Source organism: Halichoerus grypus, chromosome 6 (assembly GCF_964656455.1).
Source record: "Halichoerus grypus chromosome 6, mHalGry1.hap1.1, whole genome shotgun sequence".
NCBI classification, from domain to species: Eukaryota; Metazoa; Chordata; class Mammalia; order Carnivora; family Phocidae; genus Halichoerus; species Halichoerus grypus.
This window is the reverse complement of record NC_135717.1, coordinates 167567466-167594663: the sequence shown is the minus strand read 5'-3', so window position 1 is coordinate 167594663 and position 27198 is coordinate 167567466. Positions and strand designations below refer to the sequence as shown.

At 52.4% G+C, this 27198-nt stretch overlaps 1 long non-coding RNA gene across 1 annotated transcript; it reads right to left on the bottom strand.

Moving 5' to 3' along the window:
* Positions 1-18823: 18823 nt before the first annotated feature.
* On the bottom strand, positions 18824-24150 carry LOC144382172 (uncharacterized). Its single transcript, XR_013448613.1, has 3 exons — positions 23963-24150; positions 20042-20186; positions 18824-19137 (listed from the first exon to the last, which is right to left on the bottom strand). It is a non-coding gene; the product is annotated as an uncharacterized LOC144382172 (long non-coding RNA).
* Between the last annotated feature and the right edge of the window lie 3048 nt (positions 24151-27198).

The window sequence follows — 27198 nt, the reverse complement described above, 5'->3', positions numbered from 1 at the left end:
GGGCTGTGGGCCCGGAAAGTTGGGGGGGAAGCCGCAAGCTGGGGTGGGGGTGGGAGGAAAATCAGCCTCTCTTCGGGACCTCCCCCCCCCCCGCCCGCCCCAGCCCACGAGTGCCTGCTACAGGCCAGGCAGTGAACTCAACTTCTGCAAAGCTGATCGCCCAGCCGACTTGCGTGGTATGGCTCAGTAAGAGCCAAGACTCTGCAACCACACCGCTCGGGCTGGGTTTAGCGAGCTTGCTTACTGGCTTTGTGGGCTATGGGCAAGTTAAGTAGTTCTGGGCCTCGGTTTTCTTATCTGTAAAATGGGGATATAATGGCTTACTCCTCAGGGCTGGGGTGAGCACTGAATGCGTTAATATGAGTTAGTGGTTTTCCGCAGTTTTTGGTGCAGTTGATAAATAATTGAGCCCTGAAGGGTAGGAAGTGAGACCCTTACCCCCCGGAGTTCAGCCCCAGTCCTGGTCTTGTTTGCCATAGGAGCAGTTTTTAAAAACACCGAGGTACTTGGTTTTCACATTTCGGTAAATCCTGGTTAGGGGCAAGGAGAAAGTCTTTCGTTAGAGTGTCTCTGTCACCCCCTCAGCAGATTCCATTTTTAGCAAAGGAGAGACAGGCCTCAGACTGGGAGCCCCGGGCAGGAGATAGGAGGTGGGTAAATTCAATAACATGAGTTTGTTTTGGTGATTTCAGAGTTTCCCTCGAAGAGTTTAGAGTTACTGTTTATGGCTCTTGGTTTTCCATACATGGTAGTGACATAATATTCACTTAATGTTTTTAGTATGAAAATGTGCAGAAATACAAGGGCACAGAGAATGATAATATGATGATTCTTCATATATTCATCTAATGCTCACAAATAAATGCGTTAAAATAGGAGCTGATTTGTAGAAAGAAGAATAAGAGTACCAAGAATAAGAGTGCAAAGGCAAAACTTCTGAGCAGGCTAACAGTGCCTGAAATTTGGCAGAGGGACCCCCAGGGGCTGCATCGTGGGCCAGGAGGGAAGAGGGGGCTCTCCCTCCCACCGGTGGCGGCGCTAGGAGGCCAGATCTCCGAGCCTGGCTCGGGCTGTCCTAGCGCGCACCGCAGCAGGCAAATCCCGAGAGCCAGCATGCCCCAGTCGGCTGCCTCTAGACTCAAGTCTCCTCGCCTGGGTTATTTCTGTATTTACTTTCTCCCCTGCCCACCTGGGCTGCAGGCACTTGCCCTGCACACTAGAGGCAAAGGAATTTTCTAGACCACTGAAACCACTCCATGGCTCCCCAGTGCCCACAGGAGAAAGACCAGACCTTAGCAGGGCTGATGTGCCTTCCGCGGTCTGGGGCCCACAAACTTCTCAGAGCCTTTTCCTAGCACACCTTCCTTCCATTTTCCTCTCAGGTCAACCTGAGCCGTTTGCAGCTTCCTGAATATTCATTAAGTAAATATTTAATGCCTTAGGATGCAGCACCAGAAACAGAGCTCAGCTGTGGTGAGGAGCTCAGCGGGCATGGTCCAGCCCTCTCTCCTGGCATTCACCGGCTAATGGGGAAGTTAAATAAGTATGAAAAAAGTTTTTAAAGTGCCATGTGCTATAAGGGACTTACAAAGTACCAAGAGAGTTTTTGCCTTTTGCCAGGAAGACCCCCACTCAGCCCACCCTGCCCTGCTTTTAGTCTTTGCTGATAGTGTCACCAGCAAAATGGGGTCCCCTTGCATGTGTCTTTATTTGCGGCTCTTATCATATTGGGGTGGTAATTTACATGCCTGTCTCTCACATTGGACGATGAGCTCCTCAAGGAAAATCATCTTGGTCTAATCGGTCTGGTGTCCCCAGTAGCTTGGGTGGATGCCTAGCAGGTGCACAGCATTTGTTGGATGACTATTAAAGCGGCAAGTCTCCACACCAGGATCCGCACCCCAGAGCAATTCAATCTTCCATCAAGCATTCATTCGTTCACTCATTCATTCATTCGTTTTAAATGAACAATTTCATTCATCCATGAAATCAGAGTGTGCCAAGCCCCTGATGGTGGATCAGTTGATTGACAGAGGGTGAGCTCTGTGCTGTGGCAGACTGTGGGACAGCCAGCCACAAAGGGGTCATCCTGCCTGGGCCCCTGTGGGACAACTGCCAGAGCGAGTGTCATTTCAACAGGGCCTCCTTGAGTGAAGGCAGGATTGGGCGTAGGGCTGAAGGAAGAGGGACTCTGAAGGAAGCAGAGGGGTGTGAGCACTTGCAGTGCTGGGGTGGGGCCCCCGGCTGGGTGTGGCAGGAGCCTTTGGTCGGGTGTGTGAGCCGGGAGCCCAGCCACGTAGGTTGGGGCCCGACACTGGAAAGTGCCCGCTCACTTCCCGCCCCCCCTTGGTGAACAAAGGTACATCATCTGAGGCAGTGGCTTTTCAAGTTTTCCTGACCGACCAGAGGTAAGGTCCACATCACGTCACAGCCTGGCACAGCTCGCCAAATTGAAACAAGCCTTTCATGAGACAGTGTACTACCCGAGACTCCCGCTGATATTTTCTCTTCGGTCTTTTTATCGTCATCATCCTCATCATAATGAAATTCTGAGTGTGACTCACTGTGACCTGCACGTTGAAAAACATGGATCCAAGTGTCCTTCCAAAGGGTCTAGTAGTGGCTGGGAGGCCTTTTTTGATTCATAAAGAATTTAAACTCAGCATCCTGAGAGGCTGTCCTTCACTCCGCAGCTACTTTCTTTCTTTTTTTTTTTTTTAAGATTTTATTTATTTATTTGACACAGAGAGAGAGAGAGAGAAAGAGCGTACAAGCAGGGGGAGTAGGAGAGGGAGAAGCAGGCTCCCCGCTGAGCAAGGAGACCGATGCGGGGCTCAATCCCTGAACCCTGGGATCACGACCTGAGCCGAAGGCAGACGCTTAACCAAATGAGCCACCCAGGCGCCCCTCCGCAGCTGCTTTCACTTGTAAAGCAGCACCAGAGGGCGGGGCAGGTCCCCCAGCCTCCCCCATGTCTGGGTGCCCACCCCCCCAATCAGGATCCCATGGCTGCAAGGTGCTCCCAGGTGGAGCTCCCAGGGGGTTCCGAGATCCAAATGAGAAGAAGGAGAACAACCCCACCACATTTCCTCTGATCTAACACACCCTCCCAGCACACACCGCCCCGCCTCGTTCTCCACTTGGCACCTAGTTTCCCTGCCAGGCTGGCTTAGGATGCCATTGGCCCTGGGGGTGGGATGGGGAGAAGGGGGTGGTGGAGGCCGCAGCTGGGCTCTGGACTCTGTGCCATCACGTGGGCTCAGTTCTCCCCTCTGTTCTCTAGCCTGTACCAACCACCTTGTCTGCAGGCCAGCACTTTGGCTTAGTGGAGGGTGAATACGGGGGCCAGAGCCCCACCCCGATCCAAGCTTCTGGCTAAATTCCTCTTCCATCGGGATCTCTGAGGCCTCTGGAGAGATAGGGGAAACCCGTGGAAGGGGGGTGGCCCCAACTCATAACCCCTGGCCCTCAGAACGCCGGAGCCAAAGGAAGCTTCGAAATGGAGTCCAACCCTTTCGTTTTATTTTTGTGGAAACTGAGGCCCAGAGAGGGGAGGGAACTCACCCACGTTTACACAGGAGTTAGTCTCAGAGTGAGTCCTGGAGATTCAGGTCTCCTGGCTCCAAATCCAAGGCTCTTTCTTTTCACTGTTGCATGTTAAGGGTCTGCGGAAAGGGGAAGGGGGCTTGGGAAGGGGCTTGGAGAAATGTCCTGTCTGGGAGCAACTGGGCCGTGTGCTTGCAAGGCCCCCAGCTTGGGAGACCTGCGTCCTCGCTGTGCTTCTGCCACCCCGTTTCTGTGGCCCCGCCGGAGTCACTGCCTTGTCTGGGCTGCAGAACGAAGGGACGGGACCAGGTGAGGTCCTGGAGCCCTTCCAGCTCTGAGCCTGAGCTGCCTGCCTTCTCCTCTCCAGTGTTGGAGCCTTCCCCACCCCCTGAGCTAAGAGAAGACCCTCTCTTCCTCCCCTCCCTAGCCCTGAGCTGCCTGGTGGAGTGACAGGGGAGGATAAAGCCTGTGGGAACCTGTCTTCTCCCAGGAACTTGCTGCTTCCCCGGGGGCCTCAGGATTAGGGTGGTGACTTCTAATACTTTCTTTCTGGAGACACTGGGTATGGCCTGAAATCCAGGCAGAGGGGCTCTCCTCCCGCTGGGCTTCCTGGCTCCTTGGGCTCTCCCTATGCACAATTTGCCTTCTCAGTTCACCTTCCTTTTCCACGTGGGAATTTCCTCTCTAACTGGACCACATGCTTCTTGGGGCAGGATTTGAGACCCTATGTCTGCAATCAAGGGCTCTTACAGCGGGAAGGATTTGGGCCTCTCCCTAGGGGAGGCAGCATGAATACTGGTTAAGATTTGGGGCTCCTGGTGGAATGTGCCCAGGTTCAAGCTCCAGCCCCCTGCTGGCCTGCTGGGTGACCTTGAAGGGTTCAGGCCCCAGCCCCCTGCTGGCCTGCTGGGGGACCCTGCAGGCACTCACTAATGCTGCAGGAATCTATTAATCTAGTGTTACTCCGCATGGTGTGAGCACCCTGGGAGAGGAGAGAAGCCTGGGAATGTGCGAAGGGCTTCATCTGCATTATCTCTATGTGCCTCACAGGGACCCGATGAGATGAATAATATTCATGGCCTCCTTGAGGCTCCGGGAGCAAAGGGTCTTGGAACAAAGGGACTTGGTCAGGCCCCGTGCCAGAAGGGAGGGAGTCTAACTCAAGCTCACTGGCTACCGGGCTCTGGACCCTCCATCCCATTCATTCCCGGACTGACTCCACAGCATTCACACCAGATGGACCCCCAGCCGCCGTGTCTCAGGGCGGGGAGGGTACCACAGACGGGGAGGCTGGAAGTCCAAGATCAGGGTGCCAGCAAGCTCGGGTCCTTGGGGAGAGCCTCTCCCTGGTTCACACACAGCTGCCTTCTTGTATGCTCACTAGTGCCCTCCCTCTTGCTCAGCAGGCTCTAACCCCATCATGCAGGCTCACCCTCCTGAAGGCCCCACCTCTAACTCCCATCCCATCCCATGAGGGCTTCAACATGTGAATCTGGGGGAACACAAATCTCTCTTTTCTCAAGCCTCCAACTAAAGAGCTTTTCCCAAGTGGAACGGCTCTGATGATTGGCCCGCTCCTCCTTCTAGAAACACTGTACAAGGTTGGGGTTCTTCAGTTTCAGGCCACAGAAACTGACTCCGAATAACTAAGCAGAATAAAAATGGAGGTGGAGGGACTTCCCGGAACACACTGGTCACTCCACTGCAGGAAGGGCTGGGTGCCTGCCCCTCCCCAGGGGGCTTCTGTGCCTTCGGCTGGCGGGCCTACCAGAGATGACTTTAAGGTTAGGAGCATCTGAGCTCAGTCTCGGGAGTCTCACAGACCAGAGTTCTGGCCCACTTACCACTTCCCCCTTACTGGTTGAGTTTATGGGTCACCTTTCCAGGATGTGGCCGTCAGACGCGCTCTTCCCCCTGGTGTCTCTCATCAAGGTTCTTTTTTTTTTTTCTTTTTTTTTTTTTAAATGTTTTATTTATTTATTCATGAGAGTCAGAGAGAGAGAGAGAGAGGCAGAGGCAGAGGGAGAAGCAGGCTCTCCACCCAGCAGGGAGCCCGATGCGGGACTCGATCCCAGGACCCCGGGATCATGACCTGAGCCGAAGGCAGACGCTTAACCATCTGAGCCACCCAGGCACCCATCTCATCAAGGTTCTGATTCTAGGAACCAGAGTCCTGTTGCCTGGCTTGAGTCACAGACCTGCCCCAGGAGAGGAGGGGCAGGACCTTGTGATTGGCAGCCCTGCCATAACCAGATGGAATGAGGCAGGGGTGGATCCCCCCCCAAGGAAGGGATTGCTGTGAACAGAACAAGGCAGGGGACTCAGAAGCTCTCCACCCTGAGATTCTACCCACTGGCCTTCATCCTGGCCTTCTGAAAACAAATTTCACTTTCCCTGCTTTCCCTCCCCCTTCTTCCCTCTTTCCCTCCCTCCTCCCAACATTTATTGAGTGTTTGCTTTGTTTGGGGCACATTGTTAGGCCCGGGGAATAAAAAGATGAGTCAGACCCAGGGCCAACCCTAGGGAATTTATCTAATTCCGATCAGCATACACTGCTGTTCAGCCCCAGCAAGGCCAAGTCAGGCATTACCAATCGACCTCAGCACCCTTTCCCTGGGAGCCTGGGCTCAGCCTCAAGACGGTGCTTCCTGTCTCCAACCTCTGTTTCCACTCTCACACCTCCTTTCTGACTCTCTGACTGCCATGGTCTGAACGTTTCTGTCCCCCCCAAAATCAAACGTCGAAATGCTCATCCCCAAAGATGATGGTATTTGGAGGTGGGGCCTTTGGGAGGTGCTTAGGTTAGGAAGGCGGAGCCCTTCCCTCTTTTATCAGGGCTCGGGGTCCTGGGATCGATGGAGCCCCACATCGGGCTCTCTGCTCAGCGGGGAGCCTGCTTCTCCCTCTCCTTCTGCCTGCCTCTCCCCCACTTGTGCTCTCTCTCTGCCAAATAAATAAATAAAATCTTAAAAAAAAAAAAAAAAAAGAGGCTTCAGCGAGCTCCCTTGCCCCTTCCACCAGGTGAGGACACAGCGAGCAGGTGTCATCTGTGAATGGGGAAGGGGGACCTTAGCAGAAAGTGATCGTGCCGGCACCTTGATCTCGGACTTCCAGCCTCCAGAACTGTGAGAAATAAATGTCGGTTGTTTATAAGCCGCCCAGCCAGTGCTGTGTTTTGTCATAGCAGCCTGAATGGACTAAGACATTGACCTTCTGCCTCCCTGTGATTAGGGCCTCTGTGATGGCTTCAGGCTGACTTGGATAACCCAGAATAACCTCCCCATCTGGAGATCTGTACCAAAATCACATCTACAAAGTCCTTCTTGCCATGCGAGGTAACATTCATAGGTTTGGGGGCCATTATTCTGCCTGCCACAGGTTCCTTACTTGTCAAATGGGGTGTTGATAACCTACTGCATAGACTCATGGGCAAGATTATGGAAGACAATCCACGGGAAGCCCTGGGCAGAGCGCCTGGCATAGAAAGAAACACCTGCCATCGTGCACTTAGTGGGAGATTTTCCTAGGGGTCGTCGTTGAAGAGAGCTCAGCATCGTCATCCCTGACCGTGGTCCTATGTGCCATCTCTTCTCTTCCTCCTGGGCACCGTTGGTCCAACCGAGGGGATGGGGGTGTGAAATCCCTGCCAGATGTCAAGTTTGTACCCAAGGTTTTTCCAGGCTCTGCTCTGTCCACCCCCCACACCACCCCCTGCAACCTCTGGGCTTACTTGTTAGGGCACTCAGTTAGTTAGTTAGTTAGTTAGTTAGTTAGGTCCCTCCCCAGACTAACTGAAGCAGAAACTCTGGGGTGGGGCCCTGCAGTCTGGGGTTTTGGGGGCCCTCCAGGGGATGCCAGTGCTCACTCAAGTTTGAGAACCCTGGGATGGAGTGCCTTCTCAAGCACCCCCACCTACAAGAAGTCTCCCCACTGCACTGGTGCAGTCATGAGGTCCAGGGAGGTGAGGGCCTGGCCTCAGACAGCGCAGGTTGGAACTTGAGCAAAGCCAGTGTTCTTTCCACATCCCCATGTGCCTCCGCCCTTGGCCGCCTCCCTTCACAGCGCCACCTGGACACGGTGCCCAGCGCCCCGATGCTTCAAGGGAAACTCCACCCCGCCACTCCTGGGGTGCAGCCCAAGCCCAGGGACCTCTCCCTCTTCATCTGTCGTGTGTCATTTGGGGCAGGGTCCTGAATTCAGCTCCAGTCTCAGAGTCTGGTAACTAACTTACACTCGAGTATAAATGGCTGATAGGGCCTTCAGGGCTTACCTGTTCCTTTTAAGGGGGTACCTGCAGTAAGCAGGAAGAAAGAGCACTCCTGGTGGGGTTTCAGCACCTTGTCAGGCATGTCTGGAGGAACTGCGTGTGTGTCTTGGTGGGAGGGCTATGGACTTGCTAAATGCAGACAGAATAGTCTTGTGGAAACAACACAGGGCACTGTTTATGGCTGGGTCATAGTCATCACTGCCTAGCGACCTTGGGCAAGTCACTTCATTGCCCTAAGCCTTCATTTGCTCTCCTGGAAACGGGCATGATTCCTACATGGAGTCTCACAGGGAGGGTTACATGAGATAACCTTTATCAGGTAGCCCTTTCCTCTCTAGATTGCTCTGGCGGGTGGCTCTGAACTGAGCCCGACTGGGGCAGAGTCACCCCAGGTTACAAAGTGGGCAGGTCCGTTCCTGGTACAACACCTCGTGCCTCCCATCTGTGCCACCTGCCAAAGGAATGCCCCGGGTCAGAGTGCCTAGCATCCCTGCTTCTGGAAGCCTTCTCTGGTGCCGGCCTGAGCTCCCAGCCCCGTGGGTGGCAGTGGGGGCTGTGGAGAGAGTCCTGGGCTGGGAGTCAGGAGCCCGGGGACTGGTCCTGGCTCTGCAGCTGACTTGCTGTGTGACCTGCACAAGTCCCTGCCCCTCTCTGGGCCTGAGGACTTGCCTGAAAGATGAGTGAGATGTATGGATACGTGAAGGCCCTTCCCATGCTAGCTTCATAACCATCCCCTGGACTCCTTAGCAGCCCTGCCTGTCCTCCTGGATATGGCACTGAAGCACATCCTGCTCAGCGGTTCCCACAACCTCCTATGAGATGTGCTATTTTCTCCCCTGCGTGACTAAGTTCTTTGAGGGTGGGCCCTGTGTTTGTGCCTCCCTGTTCAGCCTTCAGCTTTGCACTTAGCACTGAGCTCCATGCATCGTTGTGCTGATAAATTCCCAAAGACCTTGGCTGTGCCCAGAGAGCACTTTTCTTTCAAGGTGCCATCTCCTCCAGGAAGCCTTCCCAGATTCCACCTTCCTGCAACACACATACAGAATTGCTCCTCCCACCCCCACACCTCTCCCCTGGCTCTGGTCATCCCTCCCTTTCAGATCGTTTCCTAGAACAGTGCCTGGCACACCCAATAAATCGGGGTTGAATTCACTTGAATTATAGTCTAAGGGGAGAGAAAGAGAGAGATGAAAAGAAGCCCAGAGTCTTTGCAGGGACCGGGGCTACGGCTGAAAGGGGCTGTTCCCCAGGAAGGCCTGCAGATGGCCAAGAGCCGGCCGGGGGTGGCCGTGACTCACCCCCACTCCTGCAGGCTAGGGGATGCTGCAGACAGGCTGCAACGAGTCCAAAGGCCTAGAGGAATTTTGATAAGGATAACACAAGCCCTGGAGTATTTCTAGAATGCAGGAGGTTAAGGGTGTGGGGAGCGGGGTCAGGGCAAAACTGCCTGATTATGTTATTTATTTATTTTTGCCCGGATAAAAAATTCACATCGTACAAAATCCAAAAGGTACAAAGGGGACCCAGTGAAGTCTTTCATCCTCCCATTCCTGCCCCCCAGCTCCCCTCCCCAGAAGGCCAGCGTTTCCAGGGGCTTCTGCATACAACCTTCCTGTATTCTTTTCCTCCCTTGCCAACCCAGAGCCGCCTATCAGCTGTTCTTCACTTCGCTTTTTCCCTGAACTCATCCTTGAGAGCATTTGGCGCATACAGAGCTTCCTCATTTTTTTAATTTGCCTGTATTTAGGGTTGCCAGATAAAATGCAGGATGCTCAGTTAAATTTGAATTATTTGAACTTCAGATAAAGAACAAATGACTTGGGGTGCCTGGATGGCTCCGTTGGTTAAGTCTGCATTCTGCTCAGGTCATGATCCCGGGGTCCCGCGATCAAGGCCCACTTTGGGCTCCCTCCTCAGCGGGGAGTCTGCTTCTCCCTCTGCCCCTGCTTGTGCTCTCTCTCTGTCAAATAAATAAGTAAATAAATCTTTTTTTAAAAAAAAAGAACAAATGACTTTTTAGTATAAGTTCATTTCATGCAATATTTGGGACATACTTATACTAAGAAAACCCCTATTCGTTTTTCTTTTCTTTTTTTTTTAAGATTTTATTTATTTATTTGACAGAGGAAGACACAGTGAGAAAGGGAACATAAGCAGGGGGAGTGGGGGAGGGAGAAGCAGGCTTTTCCCGCTGAGCAGGGAGCCTGACGCACGGCTCGATCCCAGGACTCTGGAATCATGACCTGAGCCGAAGGCAGACGCTTAACTGACTGAGCCACCCAGGCACCCCCCCATTCGTTTTTCAATCTGAAATTCAAATTTAACCAAGCATCCCGTAATTCCATGTGCCAAATCTGGCCCCTCTTGCTATATTTCATGGGAACTCCTTTTTTTTTTTAAGATTTTATTTTTAAGTAATCTCTATACCCAATGTGGGGCTCGAACTCACAACCCTGAGATCAAGAGTCGCACAACTCCACCGACTGAGCCAGCCAGGTGTGCCCCTCATGGGAATTCCTTATAATTAAGTCTTTGGAGTCTTCAGGAATTGGACACCTGGGACCTGGCGGGCATCCACTCCCTGGCCTTATTCTGAATCAGACCCTGCAGGCACCACTCTTTGGGGCCAGCATGGATTTCCATCTCCAGGCCCCCATTACCAAGGTAAGAAATGAAAGGCTCGGGGCTCCTGGGTGGTTCAGTTGGTTGGGTGTCCGACTCTTGATTTCGGCTCAGGTCATGATCTCAGGGTTGTGGGCTCTGCAATTGGCAGGGAGTCTGCTTGAGATGCTCTCTCCCTCTGCCCCTCCCCCCACTTGCATGGGCTCTCTCTGTCTTTCTCTCTCCCTCTCTCAAATAAATAAATAAATTTAAAAAGAAAAGAAAAGGCTCTTCCCGTAATCTTTCCACCTCCCCCGTCTGTGGCCCAGAGCGGTGAATGACTCACCCAATATCACACAGCCAGTCAGGGCAGAATGGGGCTCAGCCCTGGGTCTCCTGTCTCTAGCCAGTTTTTTTCTCATGCTGCTTAGTGTGATCTGCTCATGGGGGTCATGAGCTGTAAGCCTAAGCTTTTGGAACATGCACAGACACTTTTGGGAAGCCAGAAACAAAAGGGCTCCAAGTTCTGTGGGGAGAGGTGGGGCCACAGAACACGGGGAGCCCTGCTCCCTGGCTAGGGGACTTTCAGTGCTGGGTCTTATCCCCAAATGCCTGGCTGATCGTAATAATAATAGTAATACAATAGTAATGACAATAGTAATACAAAAAAAATAACAACAACAATAATAATAATAGTAGCTACCACTATCAGCTGCTCACACTGTGCCGGGTGCTCTCCCAGCTTGGCCCTTGTGAGTCTCATGGTGGCCCCGCGTGATGAGCAGGATCAGCCCCGTTTCCCCAGCTGGACATAAGGCTCAGGAAAGGCAAGCGATTTCATTTGCCAAGATCCCCCAACTGCGAAGTGGTAGCGCTGGGGTTTCAACCCAGAGATGTTTGACTCCAAGGCTCAAACCCTTTACACTGGGATTATGAACGCTTATCAACAGATTTGTGCCATTTTTTTTTCAGGTGAGAGAACAGTACTTGTGACAAGCTTTGGTTTTATAAGGGTGCAAAGCAGGAACAAACTTCTGGTCCCTGTGGCCTGCAGGATGAAAGCCAAACTCTCCCTGGTCCCTCACTTGACCCTCGATGATCACCATGAGCCTGCCCTGGCCCATTTCTCCAGGCTAAACCCTGCTGTTCTGGCCGCCTCCCTGGCAGGCCACCCCCTTCCTTTCCACCGTACCTCCACACTTTGATGATTCGGTCAAGTGGGAAGGGCCCAGTAGAAGAATGGGGTAGTTCAGTTACTAGGAGTTACCTGCTGTGTGACCTTGGGCAAGTCACTTAACCTCTCTGGGTCTCCCTTTCCTCAGCTGCCAAGTGAAGACAGGTATGCCTAAGTCTCAGCCTAGTATCTGTAGGCTGATTAGTATGCATTTTTGGAAAAAAGGAAGAAAGGGGATACTTCTTGTGTCCCCACCATGTGCTAGACCCTGGAGGAGACACTGGGGACACTGGCGAACAGGCAGATCCAGTTGCTGCTTTCCTGGAGATTTTTCTCGAAGGGCTGCAGATGTGGTTAATTGCAGCAGCTGGTGAAGTAACTGCGGCTTTGTAACTGAAGGCAGGATTTTCCCCAGGCCTGTAGCCTTTGGCCAGGAACGAGAGTGAGGGCAGGGAGTTACCCTAATCTGGGGGAGAGGAAAGGAGACTTGCCCCTGTCCACTCGGCTTCAGGGGTTGGAGCCTGGCTTTGTCCCCAGGGGTCTGCTTTCACAGGCCACCTGGCTCTCTCCTGTGTCCCTAGCACTTAGCAGCTGGGGAGAGCTCAGGAAGGCCCGACTGGGAGCCCAGGAGAAGGCGAGGGGGAAGGAGGGGCCGAGGACCCCACCTGGCCCCGCCCCGGCGCTCAGGTGTGCTCCTGGCCTGGAGCCCCCGGCAGGGCCTCTCTCCTCCCAGGTGTGTGGGAGGAGACAGAGCGCACAGCCCCGGGTTCCTACCCAGTGTGGTGTCTTCGGGGCAGCTGGGGGAGGGGGGCTGGCAGGTGGGGGAAGGCGGATCAAAGAACAGAACCAGACGCCCCCTCACCTTCAGGTCCCCACTGTTTCCTTAAGGAACCTGGTGAATTTTGCATTTCACTCCCTAGCAAATCTGTGTTTCGCTATAACGTGATTTCCTCTCCTCCTGCCTGCCATAAGGGTCGCAGTAAATATGACTGCAGAGGGCTAGGATTTCTTTTATTTTTTATTTTTTTTATTTTTATGTATGTATGTATTTATTTTTATTTTATTATTTTATTTTATTTGTTAGTCACCGTACATTACATCATTAGTTTTTGATGTAGTGTTCCATGATTCATTGTTTGCGTATAACACCCACTGCTCCATTCAGTACGTGCCCTCCTTAATACCCATCACCGGGCTAACCCATCCCCCCACCCCCCTGCCTTTTAAACCCTCAGTTTGTTTCTTGGAGTCCATAGTCTTTACCCCAAAGAGGACTAGGATTTCTAGCCACAGCACGGCAGTGTCCCCACCGACCCCTGCGGGGAAGGGCCGCAGGATGGGAGGCTCCACGAGACACTCTTGTCCCTGAGGACAAGCAGTCTTCCCTTCCCCCCTTCTCAGATCTGACCCCTACCATGTCACCAAAATCACGCTGTGTCACAGCCATCTGCTTCTGTGGCTGCCTTGGCCTGTGACGGTGGCCTCCCTGGAGGAGAGGACCACAGGCTCCCTCACTCTGTGCCCCCAGCCCCCCGCACAGGCTCAGGTCGTATGTGGACCATGTGGAAAACTGAGATGGTCAAGGAATGGGCAGGGTGGTGGCCTGGGGTGGGTGGGGGCGGTTGCTGTGGTAAGCAGAATACTGGCCTCCCAAAGATGGCCACATCCTAATCCCAGACACCTGGGGCGCCTGGATGGTTCAGTTGTTTGAGTGACGAGCTCTTGATTTTGGGCTCAGGTCGTGATCTCAGGGTCCTGGGATGGAACCCTAGGTCGGATTCCGTGCTAAGTGTGCTTGAGTTTCTCTCCCTCTGGCCCCCCCTCTCATGCTCTCATGCGCTCACTCTCTCTCTAAAATAAATAAAAATAAATCCTAATCCCGGACACCTGGGAATACGTTACCTTATATGGCAAAAGGAACTTTGCAGGTGTGGGTGAGTTAAGGCTCTGGAGGTGGAAAAAAATCCCGCTGCCCTTCCTGATGGCCTGCCTTGCAGAGTTTGGACTTGCCTCGCCAGCTCCCATATGGCTACATAAGCCTTACTGTCAATCAATCAATCATTCAATATATATGTATCCTACTGGTTCTTTTTCTCTGGTGGAAGCCTGAGGCCAACAGGAGCCAAGGGAAATTGGCCTCGGGGGTGTGTATTTGGGAGACCACTCAGAATGGGGTCGTGGTGGGCAGAGGAGAGCTGGCTCAGGAAAAGTCTAGAAGGTCAGGGGCCCCTCCGCTGGGGTCTGTGTCAGGCCCAGGTCTCCAGGGAGGGGGTGGAGAGAGAGTGCAGTCCCCACAGGCAGCTGAGCAAACACAGGAGTTGGAAGGGGTGGAGGGTGGAGGGTAGCTGGGGATGGGCCAGGTGGGAGGGAAGAGCATGGCCTGCGTTTGGGGGTAGGGGGAGGGGGAGGTCTCTAGGAAGTGAGCAGGCCTATAGGTGCTGGAAAAGCAAGGCCAGACTGGACCGAATCCTGCTCCTCTGACCAGCTGTGTGGCCATCCTGGGCCCAGAGAGGGAGCAGCCCCCGCCCTCCTGGGCATCCTGCCCCTCCCCGGGCTGCCTAGCAAGTGCAGTGTCCAGCACATCAAGGTCACTGCACAAATTATAGGAGACTGGGGGAGCCTGGGTGGCTCAGTCGGTTAAACGGCTGCCTTCGGCTCAGGTCATGATCCCGGGGTCCTGGGATCGAGCCCCGCATCGGGCTCCCTGCTCAGCGGGGAGCCTGCTTCTCCCTCTCCCTCTGCCCCTCTCTCACTCACTCGCAAATAAATAAATAAATCTTAAAAAAAAAAAAGGAGACTGGGCCTGGCCAACGGGGCCCAGAAGATGAGGCATTTGACAAAGATCTGAGAACAGAGAAAAGGAGGGAATGGGGGCCAGGCTGGGAGGTGGGGTGCCTTGGGGGGGGCAGCCCACCCACACCCTCGCCCACACCCCTGGGGAGCCAGCGTGGCCGTGGGAGGGAGAGTCCTCTTCCTGCCTCCCCGCCCGGGTTCAGACCTCCATTTCCCCTCGGACCTCTCCTGGGCTGTAGTTTCAGCCAACAATTTGGATCCTTCTAGAGCTTGGGATAGGAGGCCTTGACCCCTTCCTTCTTAGTGGTGCTAAGAAATGCTCTGCATTCCTGAATCAAGAGACCAGGGGCCATTCTTCTCCGTTAGCATGGGGGCAGAGCCAGGGGAGCAAAATTCGGTCTGAACCCCGAGCTCTGAGCTCCCGGGCTCCCAGCTCCTGCGGCTGCCGGGCCCACTGAGGTCTGCTCAGAGCCATTTGGGGGCTGGGGGGCTGAGGACTGCTCCTGAGGCCCTGGGGCAGGAATGTTGGAGAACAAATTCCTGGGGCTTCCCTGCCCTGGAGGCTGGGCTCCTGTCTTCGGAGCTCCCCAGAGGAGAGCCTTGTCTGATTCCTGTGAGTCTCCCCATGATGCCCAGCGCAGCCTGGCACAGAGGGGGTTCTCCATGTTTATTGTTGGGGGTGGGAGGGCAGGGCAGGGCAGTGACACGTGGGGTATCTGAGAAGGCCTCAGGGAGGGGCCACACCTGTGCTGTGACCTGAAGTACAGAGTGAGCTTGGACAGTGTGCCCTGGGGGCCTGCTACGGGATCTTGTATTTACTCCTCCCTCGAAGCCCAGAGAGGGTAAGTAACTTGCCCGAGGACACACAGCAGAGAAGTCCAGGGGCCAGTATTGGGATTTGAGAGTCCCTGCTCGTAAACACTAGGCGCACTGCCTCAGGGGAGGGAGGAGAAGCAGATGCCCAGAAGGGGGAGCAAACTGAAGTACTTAAGGAAAACAAGCTCTGTCGCCCAAGGCTGAGGGGCTGGGGGTGGTGGGTATGGGGTGGAACACGGGAGCCAGGAGGCTGGTTGGGTCGGCAGGGGCCAGGTCAGGAGGGGCCTCCGAGACCAGAGTGAGTTTCCACTTCCGATGGACCTTTCAGGAGGTGCCCTTGAGCAATCGTTTGCTGCTAATAATACATTGGAAACCACAGGATTAGCCCACTGCCAAAGCCCTCCTGGCGGTAAGGACTCTGGTGCATCAGGGTCCTCATCCGCCACCAAGAAGTCATTCGTCCCACCCCTTACCCTGCCTCTCCCCACCCCTCTCCTCTCTGCTTTTGGGTATGATGTGCCCTGCCCCCCACCCCCCCCATTATAAATTCCTGTGAAGGGAGAGCTCACATCTAAATCCTCTGCAAATCCCTCCAGAGCACTAACTTAACGTTGGTGTGATCTTTTGTTGTTGTTGTTTTTAAAGATTTTATTTATTTATTTGACAGAGAGAGACACAGTGAGAGAGGGAACACAAGCAGGGGGAGTGGGAGAGGGAGAAGCAGGCTTCCCGCGGAGCAGGGAGCCCGATGCGGGGCTCCATCCCAGGACCCTGGGATCATGACCTGAGCCGAAGGCAGATGCTTAACGACTGAGCCACCCAGGTGCCCCATGTTGGTGTCATCTTGACCTCAATCTCCGCATCTGTAAAATGGGGTTAACAACACTAACCCGCCAGGGTTGTTAGGGAGATTAAAATGAGATGGGGCATGTTAAACCTTCCCCCTTTCAGGATGTGGTGAACAGAAAAGCGACCCCCAAAGATGGTCATTAGGATGTTCTAATCCCTGGAACCAGTTAGGTTCCATGCAAAGGGGACTTCAAGGTGTAATTAAGGTTGCTAATTGGGCACCTGGGTGTTTCAGTCGGTTAAACGTCTGCCTTTGGCTCAGGTCATGATTCCGGGGTCCTGGGATCGAGCCCCGCATCGGGCTCCCTGCTCAGCGGGGAGTCTCCTTCTCCCTCTCCCTCGGCCTCACCCCCTGCTTGCGCTCTCTCTGTTGCGCTCTCTCAAATAAATAAATAAAATCTTTAAAAAAAAAAAAGGTTGCTAATTAGTTGACCTTAAAATAGGGAGATTATCCTGGATTACCTGGGTGGGCCCTTAAACAGGGGAGAGTGAGCTGTGGGTCCAGCAGAATGGTCCGGGAGGATGGATCGAGGGGCCGTGAACCAAGCAGTGCAGGCAGCCCCTGGAAGCTGGAAAGGGCAAAGGAACGCAGACCCCCAGAGCCTCCAGAAGGAACAGAGCCCTGCTGACCCCTTGATGTTTCGCAGTGAGACCAGTGGTGGACTTCTGACCTCCGCAGCCCTGAGATCCTCAGTGTGCATGGTTTTAAGCCGGGCTCCTGGTCCTGTGCTCCTTCCTCTCCCCTCTCCCCCGTCTTTAGTCCCCCATCCGCTCTACGCCGCTGCAATGAGCAGGCTTTTTACACCCATTTCATACATGAAGAAACAGGCCAGGAGAGGTTATGTGACACGTCCAAGGTCACGCATGCGGCAAGGTGGAAATGGAGTCAGACTCCAGGCCTCTGCCTCCCACCCAGGATGCTGACGCGGCACACTGCCTCTCCTAAGGGTCACCCAGGGGATGTAAAAATACCTTCATGGCTGTGCAAATTCATGGGGGTGGATATTTTTTTTTATAAAGATGTATTTGCATTTATTTTTTATTTTTTATTTATTTATTTTTAAAGATTTTATTTATTTATTTGACAGAGAGATAGAGAGCACAAGTAGGCAGAGGGAGAGGGAGAAGCAGGCTCTCCGCTGAGCAGGGAGCCAGACGTGGGGCTCGATCCCAGGACCCCGGGATCATGACCTGAGACGAAGGCAGCCGCTTAACCGACTGAACCACCCAGGGGCCCCTATTTTTTTTTTTTTTTAAAGATTTTATTTATTTATTTGAGAGGGAGAGAAAGCAAGCATGAGCAGGCGAGGGGAGGGGCAGAGGCAGAGGGAGAAGTAGACTCCGCACTGAGCAGGGAGCCTGATGTGGGCTGATCCCAGGACCCTGAGAGCATGACCTGAGCTGACGACAGACTCTTAACTGACTGAGCCACCCAGGTGTCCCCATGGGGGTGGTTCTTATCATCCCGGGCCGGCCAGGAGGCCCCTGTCTCAGCAGAGACCCCTCAGGCCCCTCAAACTTCAGTTCTTGCCAACCCCATCCCCCACTTCTTGCCCTATGTGTCCTGCTGTCTTCCAGGAAGGGGACCAGACTATGGCCTCTGATGCCTTCCCGCCACCCTCACCCCCCCCCCCCCCAGCAACCGGTGCTGCGCCAACACCCAGGAGGAGTTCAGTGAACATGGGGCTCTCCTCCCGTGCTCACCGGGCCAGAGCCCAGCCCCCTACCCTCTGCCCTGTTGGTAAAGGCTGTCTTCCTCAAAAGTGAGATGCTCCATCCTGAGCCCCAGGGAGGCCGCCCAGGCTGCCCCAGCGGACAGAGTGGGAGGGAAGCTGCATCCCCCACAGCCAGCTGATGGGGTCAGAGGGGAAACTGCACTTCCTGCTGGGCCCCTGGGGAGCCTGGTGTCCTAGAGGCTGGCGGGTCTTTGCTTGAGCTCCAAGGGGACAGAGGGCAGGGAAAGGAGGAGGGAAGAGAGAGAGGAGAGAGGCGGGGGGCAGGGAGAGGTGGGAGGCAGAGGGAGCTGGGAGAGAGAGCCAGAGACAGAAAGTAACAGAAGAGGGAGGGTCAGATACATAGAGGAAGAAGCAAGAGAAAAGAGTCCGAGAATCAGGAGAGGGGAAGCAAGTTAGACACCCAGAGACAAAATGGTGAATGAGAGAGTTGGAGAAGGAGGCCTAGACAAACAGAAACAGACTGGGCAGGCGAGGCCAGAGAGAGCACTGTGCTTCCTGGACCCGCAGGCTTCCTTTGGGTTTTCTGTGTGTCTCTGCCATGAAGCCGGCAGGCCTGGGGTCAGTTCGAGCCCTGCATTGGGTGTAGAGATTACTAAAATTTTTTTTTTTTTCTTTCAGATTTTACTTATTTATTTGAGAGAGAGCATGCGCACATGAGGCGGGAAGAAGGGCAGAGGGAGAAGGAGAAGCAGGCTCCCTGCTGAGCAGGGAGCGATGCTGGGCTCAATCCCAGGACCCTGAGATCATGACCTGAGCCATAATCAAGAGTCAGACACTTAACCGACTGAGGCACCCCTTAAAATCTTAAAAAAGAAGAAGAGGATGAAGAAGAAGAAGAAGAAGAAGAAGAAGAAGAAGAAGAAGATGACAACAAAGAAGATGATGAAGAAGAAGAAGAATTTTCCTCATCACAAACCATTTCCCTGTCCCACATCAAATAGGCACACTAAATCGACATTTATTATGCTCTGTGGCCAGCTGACATTTTGGGAAAATCTTATGTTTGGGAGAATTTCCACATTATGATTCTCACCTCTGTTTCCTGGGCTCTCTTGCAGCTAGGAATCGGGCGTGCAACCCCCAGGAGACCCCAGTTGCAGACGCGGGGTGAGGGGGGAGTGATGGGGGAGGCAGCAGGCTTCCGGGGGCCGCAGTGGTGGAATGGCAGGTGCCCAGTGCCTGGTGTCAGCGGGGGGAACCATACAGTGGATCTTCTTCCCTGAAGCTGTCCCTCAGTGTGGTTTGGGCTTGCTTCTTGCTGTGTAGCCTCCAGGCCTGACTCAGTTTCCCTCACTGGCTCTGTAATCTTCTTAATAGCATTTCATCCAGTGGTTCTCAAAGTGTGGTCCCAGGACCTGCAGTTAGAAACTTGTCAGCGATACTGGGAATCTGTTAGAAATTCAAATTCTCGGGCCTACCTCAGACCTGGATCAGAAACTATGGAGGTGGGCCTAGCAATCTGGGTTTACCAAGCCCTCCAGGGGATCCTTATGTGCAGTCAAGTTTGAGAACCACTGTTTTCCCTGAATTCACTGAATTCTACTGTTTGCTCAACCTGAGTCCCCTAACTGAACTGCTACTTCAAAAGCTCTGGGCGATTACTGGGACAGTCCATTTGAGAGTTCCTGGCGCACTGTAGGTGCCCAGTGCAGGGTAGTGACCCTCAGTCCATTTAGACACCTCTTTACAACATTGCATTTTGATCCAAAGGCACTCTTTGGTTTGGGTCAGTTTTGTTTTGTTTTGGTACATACTATGTGCCTGGCACAAGAGAAAGGTTTTTAAAAGTGCTTTAAATCTTGCTGGAGCATCACAACTCACACTCAAGATGCTAAAGAACAACAGAAGAGGAGCACCTGGGTGGCTCAGTCAGTTGGGCATCTGACTTTGGCTCAGGTCATGATCTTGGGGTCATGGGATCCAGCCTTGCATTGGGCTCCCTGCTCAGCGGGAAGCCTGCTTCTCCCTCTGCCCCTGACCCCCCATTCATACTCTCTCTTCCTCTCTCTCTCAGATAAATAAATGAAATCTTAAAAAAAAAAAAAAAAGAATAACAGGAGAGGATAAAACCAAAGGCTAAGTTGGGAGAGTGGTGTAGCAGGCAGAAGCCCTTCAGTGTGAGTAGGGAAGGCTTTCTTGAGGAGGGAGGTTATTGAATAAACCTGTAGAGATGAGTATATTAATTAAGACTTTCTCTTTTCCAAGTGACAGGAACCTGACTCAATTGGGTTAAAGAAATAATAAAATTTATTGACTCACATGAGTGGAATGTCCAAGGGTAGATTACCAGTTTCAGGCATGGTTGGATCCAGGTACTCAAGTGAGCAATATCATAAAGGCTTTTTCTCTCTCCATGTCTACCTCTGTTTTCCTCCTATTGGCTCCATTCTGAAGACGGTTCTTTCTGCAAGATGACACCAATTGCACAAAAAGCTAAAGTATCAGTGTAGCAAACTCAGAAAAGGTCCAGAGTTACCTCTGAATGTACCAGCTTAGAACACATGCTCAACCTTGAACCTATCATCTATGGGCATACCAATGGAGAATTCTGACTGGGAGGATTCAGAGTCATGTGTCAAACTCTGGAGCTAGAGAGTGGAGTCAGCCCTGTGTGAATGAAATGGACCAACCAACAGTGGGACAGAGGTGGCCCCCCACACAGAAGCTGGGCTGTGTTATCAGAGGAGGAAGAATGGGATTCTGCGAAGGCAAAAAAACAACATGTGCCTTCTCCCCCAAAGACAGAGCATCGTGGTGAATAGGGAAGAGGGCATTTCAGGAAGAAGGAAGGATGCATTAGTTATCTATTGCTGCATAACAAATAAGCACAATCTCAGAAGCTTAAAACAACACACATCTATGATCTTACAGCTTCTGTGGGTCAGGAATATGGGCGAGGCTTAATTACCAGTTCGAGGTCTCACAAGGTGACAAAGTGCTGGCTGGGGCTACAGTCTCATCTGAGGCTTGACTGGGGAAGAGTCTACTTCCAAGTTCCCACAATTGGTAGAATCTTGTTCCTTGCTGTTGTCAGACCAAGGGCCTTGTTTCCCTGCTGGTTGTCAGTAGGAAGCCTCCCTCAGAGCCTTGCCACCTGGGTCCCCCAACACGGCCCTCTGCCTCATTAAAGCCAGCAAGGGAGACAGAGCCTCCTCACAAGAAGAGTGTGAGTAATGGAGTCACCCACACGTGATCATCCTCACTCTATCACGTTGGCCACACTTGGTTGGTTAGAAGCAAACTGTAGCCCTATCCACACTCAAGGGGAGGGGATTACACAAGGGTATGAACACCAGGAGGAGGGATCATGAGACTGGCCTAGAGTTCAGCCACCACAGACAGCCTGAGCAGTGACCTAAGGTTGAGACTCCAGTTATAATTCCAGCAGAGGATACACAGGAATACACACGTGGGCCTCCACCAGAGGCTGCTCCCCTCTTATGCCATCAGCTCTTAAGGGGAAGAAGAAGAAGAAGAAGAAGAAGAAGAAGAAGAAGAAGAAGAAGAAGAAGAAGGAGGAGGAGGAGGAGGAGGAGGAGGAGGAGGAGGAGGAGGAGGAGAAGGAGAAGAAGGAAGAAGAAGGAGGGGAAGGAGGAAGGGAAGGAGGAGGGGAAGGAGGAAGAAGAAGGAGGGGAAGGAGGAAGGGAAGGAGGAGGGGAAGGAGGAAGGGAAGGAGGAGGGGAAGGAGGAGGGGAAGGAGGGGAAGGAGGAGGGGAAGGAGGGGAAGGAGGGGGGAAGGAGGGGAAGGAGGGGAAGGAGGAGGGGAAGGAGGGGGGGAAGGAGGAGGGGAAGGAGGGGAAGGAGGAGAGGAAGGAGGGGAAGGAGGGGAAGAAGGAGAAGGAGAAGGAGGAGAAGGAGAAGTGGGAATTTTTAATTTTGTTATTCGTGATTTTCCTCAGTGCCCTGCCCAGCTCCTGGCACATAGTAGGCCCATTCATGATACTTGGTTGGATCGAATTGTCAAACTGGATGACCTATGCAAGCTCTCACTCATTCATTCACCAACTCATTAATCCAGCCAGCATTTACTGAGCCCCTCCCACGTGTCAGCCCTGTGCCTGGTGCCAGGACACAATGTGGAACAAAGGCTTTGTCCTCACTGGAAGGGTAACTCCCAGCTGAATGGTACGATTGGTTATGGTTTCTGGCCTATGGGGATTTTTCACATCCCCTGCCCAGGATCCTGGTATGTGGATGCTGTTGAAGGGACTGAAGTTCAGAAGGATAAACACTCTACAAGGGCAGCGCTGGACTCTGTCTCCAGTGCTCTCTCCTAGGACTCCCTCCTTAATGCTCTCTCCTAGGACCATACTACCCAGCTTCCATTGGGGCCTACCCTCAGGATATTGCCTGGGGTTCCTTTGTCTGGCTCAGAGTTTGGGAGGTGCCCAGCGGTGGCCTCCAGTGGGGCTGCCATGTCCTCACTGAAGAAGTTGCTTGGGGCCACACGAGCTGGGGAAGGGCCTGACGTGTGTGCCCCACCCCCACCACAGGCCAGATAAGAAAGTGACCACAATCCTTTTTGGGTCACTCTCTTGGTCAAAAGAGGAACATGGTCTGGAGTGAAAAGGAAAGATATGGAAAGAACTACCACCGAGTGACTTGGTCTGCCTGGAGGATGGGGACAGCAAATTATCATCTCAGGGTCGCTCCTGGCATCTTGGATCATGAGGTTTCCTCTCCAGCTGTGCTTCCCTATTTACTCCCTTCCTTATCAAAATATACTAGGGCTTCAGGTTGGCCCCCGCATGGCACAGCCCTCACTGACCCTCTTGCCTCCTGGGACTGGGATCTGTCTGCATTTTGGGATTCTAACTTGGTTGGAAGCAGACTGGATCCTGAGGCAAGGATTTTGCACTTCCAGCCTCCCCTGAGCTCAGCTAGAGCCTTCCAGGGAGGTGGTACCGGTGCTGGCAGAAGTAAGTCCCACGGGGGATCACAGCACTGGGTGCTAACGGTGTCTGCATCCGAACAAAAGGTTTCCCTGTTAGACATAAAACTTTGAAAACCTGCGACATATGCCCAAACCCCCATTTCAGAGATGGGCTGATAGAGTCCCAGGGATGGCCAGCGATTTGCTGCAGGTGAATTAAGGAAAGAACCAGAACCAGAATCCAGAAGCCAGGTCTCCAGTCTGGGAGTCCAGCATAATTTTTTTTTTTTTTTTACATTTTTTTAAAAGTAAGCTCTACACCCAATGTGGGACTTGAACTCACGATCCTGAGATTAAGAGTCACATGTTCCACTGACTGAGCCAGCCAGGTGTGCCCCCCCTCTTTTTTAAAAATTTTTAAGTTTTGAAAGAATTAGAGATTCACCCAGACTCCCTCCGCCATGTTAACATCTTGCCTAACTATAGTCCAGTATCAAAACCAGGAAATTGACATGAGTGCGATCCACAGAGCTTATCAAGATTTTACCAGTTCTACATGCCTTCATGTGTGTGCATGTAGCTTTATGCAATTTTATCACTTGTGGGGCTTCATGTAACCACCACCGTAATCAAGATACTTAACTGTACCAACACCACGAGATGCACCTGTATAAGCCCACCCCCGCTGCCCACTCCTAGCCCCTTGTAGCTTCTGGGTCCCACCTCTGTAGTGATGTTCACTCACATGGCGCATTGTATAAATGGAATCACCAGCATGCAACCTCTTGAAATTGACTTTTTTCCCACTCAGAATAATCTTGATTATGTGCAGAAGTACAAGCTTATGTGCAAGCTTCTGCATTGCAGCAGATGGAATAATGACCCCCAAAGATGTCCACGTCCTATCCCTGGAACCTGTGAATATGTTACCTTATATGGCAAAAGACACTTTGCAGATGTAATTAAGTTAAGGATCTGTATCCCTGAAGTTTTAGCGGGGCACATAGCTGCCCAACTAAAGACTACATTTCCCAGACTCCCTTGCAGCTACATGCGGCCATGTGGCTGGGTTGAGGCCAATAGATGTGAATGAATCTGATGTGTGTGCCTTCTGAGTGGTGACCTGTATGAGTTAGGTAGTATTGAGCAACTTGTTTTCCCATAATTTAGCGGCTTAAAACAACAATAGACATTTAGTATCTCACACAGTTCCAGGGGGTCAGGAATTTAGGAATGGCTTAGGTGAGTGATGCAGTGACTGACTCTCAGGAAGTTGCTGTCAAGATGTCGGCTGGGTCTGCAGTTACCTCCAGGCTGCACAGTAGCTGGAAGATCCTCCTCCAAGGTGGCTCCTTCCCACGGCGAGGCAGGTTCTCGCGGGCTGTTGGTGGGAGGCCTCAGTCCCTCACTGTGTGGACCTCTGTACAAGGCATGACTGTTCTTAGGACATGGCAGCCGGCTTCCTCCAGCGCGAGCGACCCAAGAGAGAGCAAGGCAGAAACTGCAATGTCTTTTATGACCTAGCCTCGGAAGGCACCCTCTGTCTTTTCCAAAATATCCTATTGGTTACACAGTCATCCCTATTCGGTGTAGGAAAGGACAACACAGAGGGGCAGGGATCATCTGGGACAGTCTTGGAGGCTGGCTACCACATGTCCTTAATAGGAAAGGAATGTGTCAGCCCCTTTCCTCTCTCGCTTCTCCCTCTGCCTGGAATGACAGACTAATTGCAGTTTTGTGGCTGAAGGCATGTGAATAAGGGCAACCCCCGAGGGATGGCTGAGCTACACAATAGAAAGAGCCTGGGCGCCCAGCGCTGCTGAGCTGCCATGCTGGTGCTGGACCACCTCCCCGGACTGTTACGTGAGAGAGAAATACATCTCTGTCTCATGGAAGCAATGATGTTTTCCGCTCGGTGACAGCAGCCTGATCTACCCTCTAACCAATACTGTCCCTTTGCTGAAGCAGTGAGCTTTGTGTCCCCACCCCGTCAGCTCCTTGACCTCTGGGAGTATAGGCCGGGGGAAGACGGTGGTTGGATTCCATCTGCTTCTGCTCCTGACCCTCCCCTCGCTCAGACAGTTCCTGGCAATCTAGAAAGCAGGACGAGCAACCAAATTTCAGCCCCATTCCTCCCCTACCAACTGCCACCATCCCTTTCTCTCCTCAAAGGATGGGCTAAGAACATCATTCCTTTATTTGAAAGCTTCTTAAAACCGTAGGTTTTTAAACTGCCCTGAAGAAAGAGCCCACTGACCATCAGCATCACTCTGTAAGAAGGTCTCTGCTTTCTTAATATAGTCTTGGCCATCTGTTTGGATGTACTTGGCAGTCTAGAAAGTTCTTTCCCATCCATCCCTTTTCTCACTTGAACATGAAAACAACCCCATGAGTCTCATTTTGCAGGGGAGAAGAGCAAGGCTCAAACAGAGCTGGTTGGGAGGGTTCAGAGGCATGTGGCTTTCATTTTATCCCATCAATTTTTTTTAAAAGATTTTATTTACTAATTTTAAAGAGAGAGAGAGAGTGCGTGAGTGGGAAGGGGCAGAGGGAGAGGGAGAGGGAGAATCTCAAGCGGACTCCGCACTGAGCGCAGAGCACCACATGGGGCTTGATCCCACAACCCCGAGATAATGACCTGAGCCAAAATCAAGAGTCAGATGCTTAACGGACTGAGCCCCCCAAATTGTAATAATCATCATTACAGTAACATGTGAGCCAGGACCATTTGGTCCAACCCCCTGGTAGCAGCTGCTCTGTTCTCCTTCAATATTCAAGTCAGCCTGTGGGGATTCTGCCAGGCGCCTCCGGCCAGGCTTCCCTGATCTCAGCAGAGCCCTTTTTTTCTTTTTTTTTAAAGATTTTATTTATTTGTTTGACAGAGAGAGACACAGCGAGAGAGGGAACACAAGCAGGGGGAGTGGAAGAGGGAGAAGCAGGCTTCCTGCTGAGCAGGGAGCCTGATGCGGGGCTCGATCCCAGGACCCTGGGATCATGACCCGAGCCGAAGGCAGACGCTTAACGACTGAGCCACCCAGGCGCCCCAGAGCCCTTTTTTTCTAGATGAACACAGATACCAGTCTGCAACCCAATGGCTTTCCCTGGCTCTGTGGGAACGTCCGCTCCTTTACATTCCCTCCAGCTGTATCTGGGAGCCCCTAGGGAACTCTCCGTGGCCGGTGGCTTTCTGCGGCTTTAGTGGATCAGCTCTTCCTTTTTGCTCACTCATGGTCCTGTCTCTCCTCCCCAGGAGTCAAGCTTGAGCTCAGGAAGGGGGGCTCACGAGAGTAAGTGTTCACCCCTTCAACAGTACAAATGGAAGTACCTGGTGTGGCAGGCACTGAGCAGAAAGTTAAGGACACAGACATACCTTCTGTGTGGACCTGCCATCTTCACAGACTCACAGTCCAGGAGGGAAGACAGCCTTTAACAAGGACTGAAACGGTGAGATGCCACTTCACGCCCAGCACAACTTAGAAAGATCAGTACTCGCAGGTGTTGGTGACGACGCGGGGGAGTTGGGTGGTCTCAGGCACGGCTGAGACATGTGAATTGGCACAGCCATTCTGGAAAGCAATCAGGCACTATCTGGCAAGATCCAATCTGGGTATGCCACATAACCCAGAAATCCCACTCCTGGGTAATCATCCTGGAGAAACTCTCATCAAAATCTCTCAGAGAATCTGGGCAGAGATATTCATTGTTGCATTGCTGGTGGCAAAATGTGGCAGATCTGTGCTAGGGAAGTGAGAGCAGCAACAAAGAACAGGTGTGCGTACAGCAACAGAGAGATAGATCTCAAAGCAGTAAACGGAGCGAGATTTAACTTTTTTTTTTAAAGATTTTATTTATTTATTTGACAGAGAGAGAGATAGAGCGCAGAAGCAGGGGGACTGGGAGAGGGAGAAGCAGACTCCCCGCTGAGCAGGGAGCCCCATATGGGACTCGATCCCAGGACCCTGGGATCATGACCCGAGCCAAAGGCAGACGCCTAACCATCTGAGCCATCCAGGCGCCCCATAATTTTTGAAAATGAAAACACGTGCAAGGAAAAAAAAAACACATGCAAGAAATCTTAAAAGAAAATTCACAAGATTCACGCATGTGTGGGGAAGATGAATGGGAACCAAGGAAGAAGGAAAGCATAAAAATAAATAAGAAAATAATCTTGCATAAACTACCAAAGATCGCTGCTATCCCCTGAAAGTCTGTCTACTCAACTCTGTGTAGCTAGAGTTTCTTAGAGGCAGAATAAAAACAAATAACTACATTCGTAAACAAGTAAGCCTAGGGGAGATAATCTGAGGGTCACATCTCAGGCTGCTCTGCTCTGTGTTCAAAACACTCTCCTCTGGTGTTGGCCAACCCTCAAAGCAACCCTCCATGTTGGACTTTCCTTTACCTTCCAGTGAGTTCTTTCCCGGAAGTCTCCTTGGCTTCATGCAGAGAGGCCCATGTTGGATGCCCCAGGACCTCCAGTCTTACCCGAATCACAGGTGAACACTGCTTATGCCTCAAGAGGAGACGTAGATCATGGACCCCT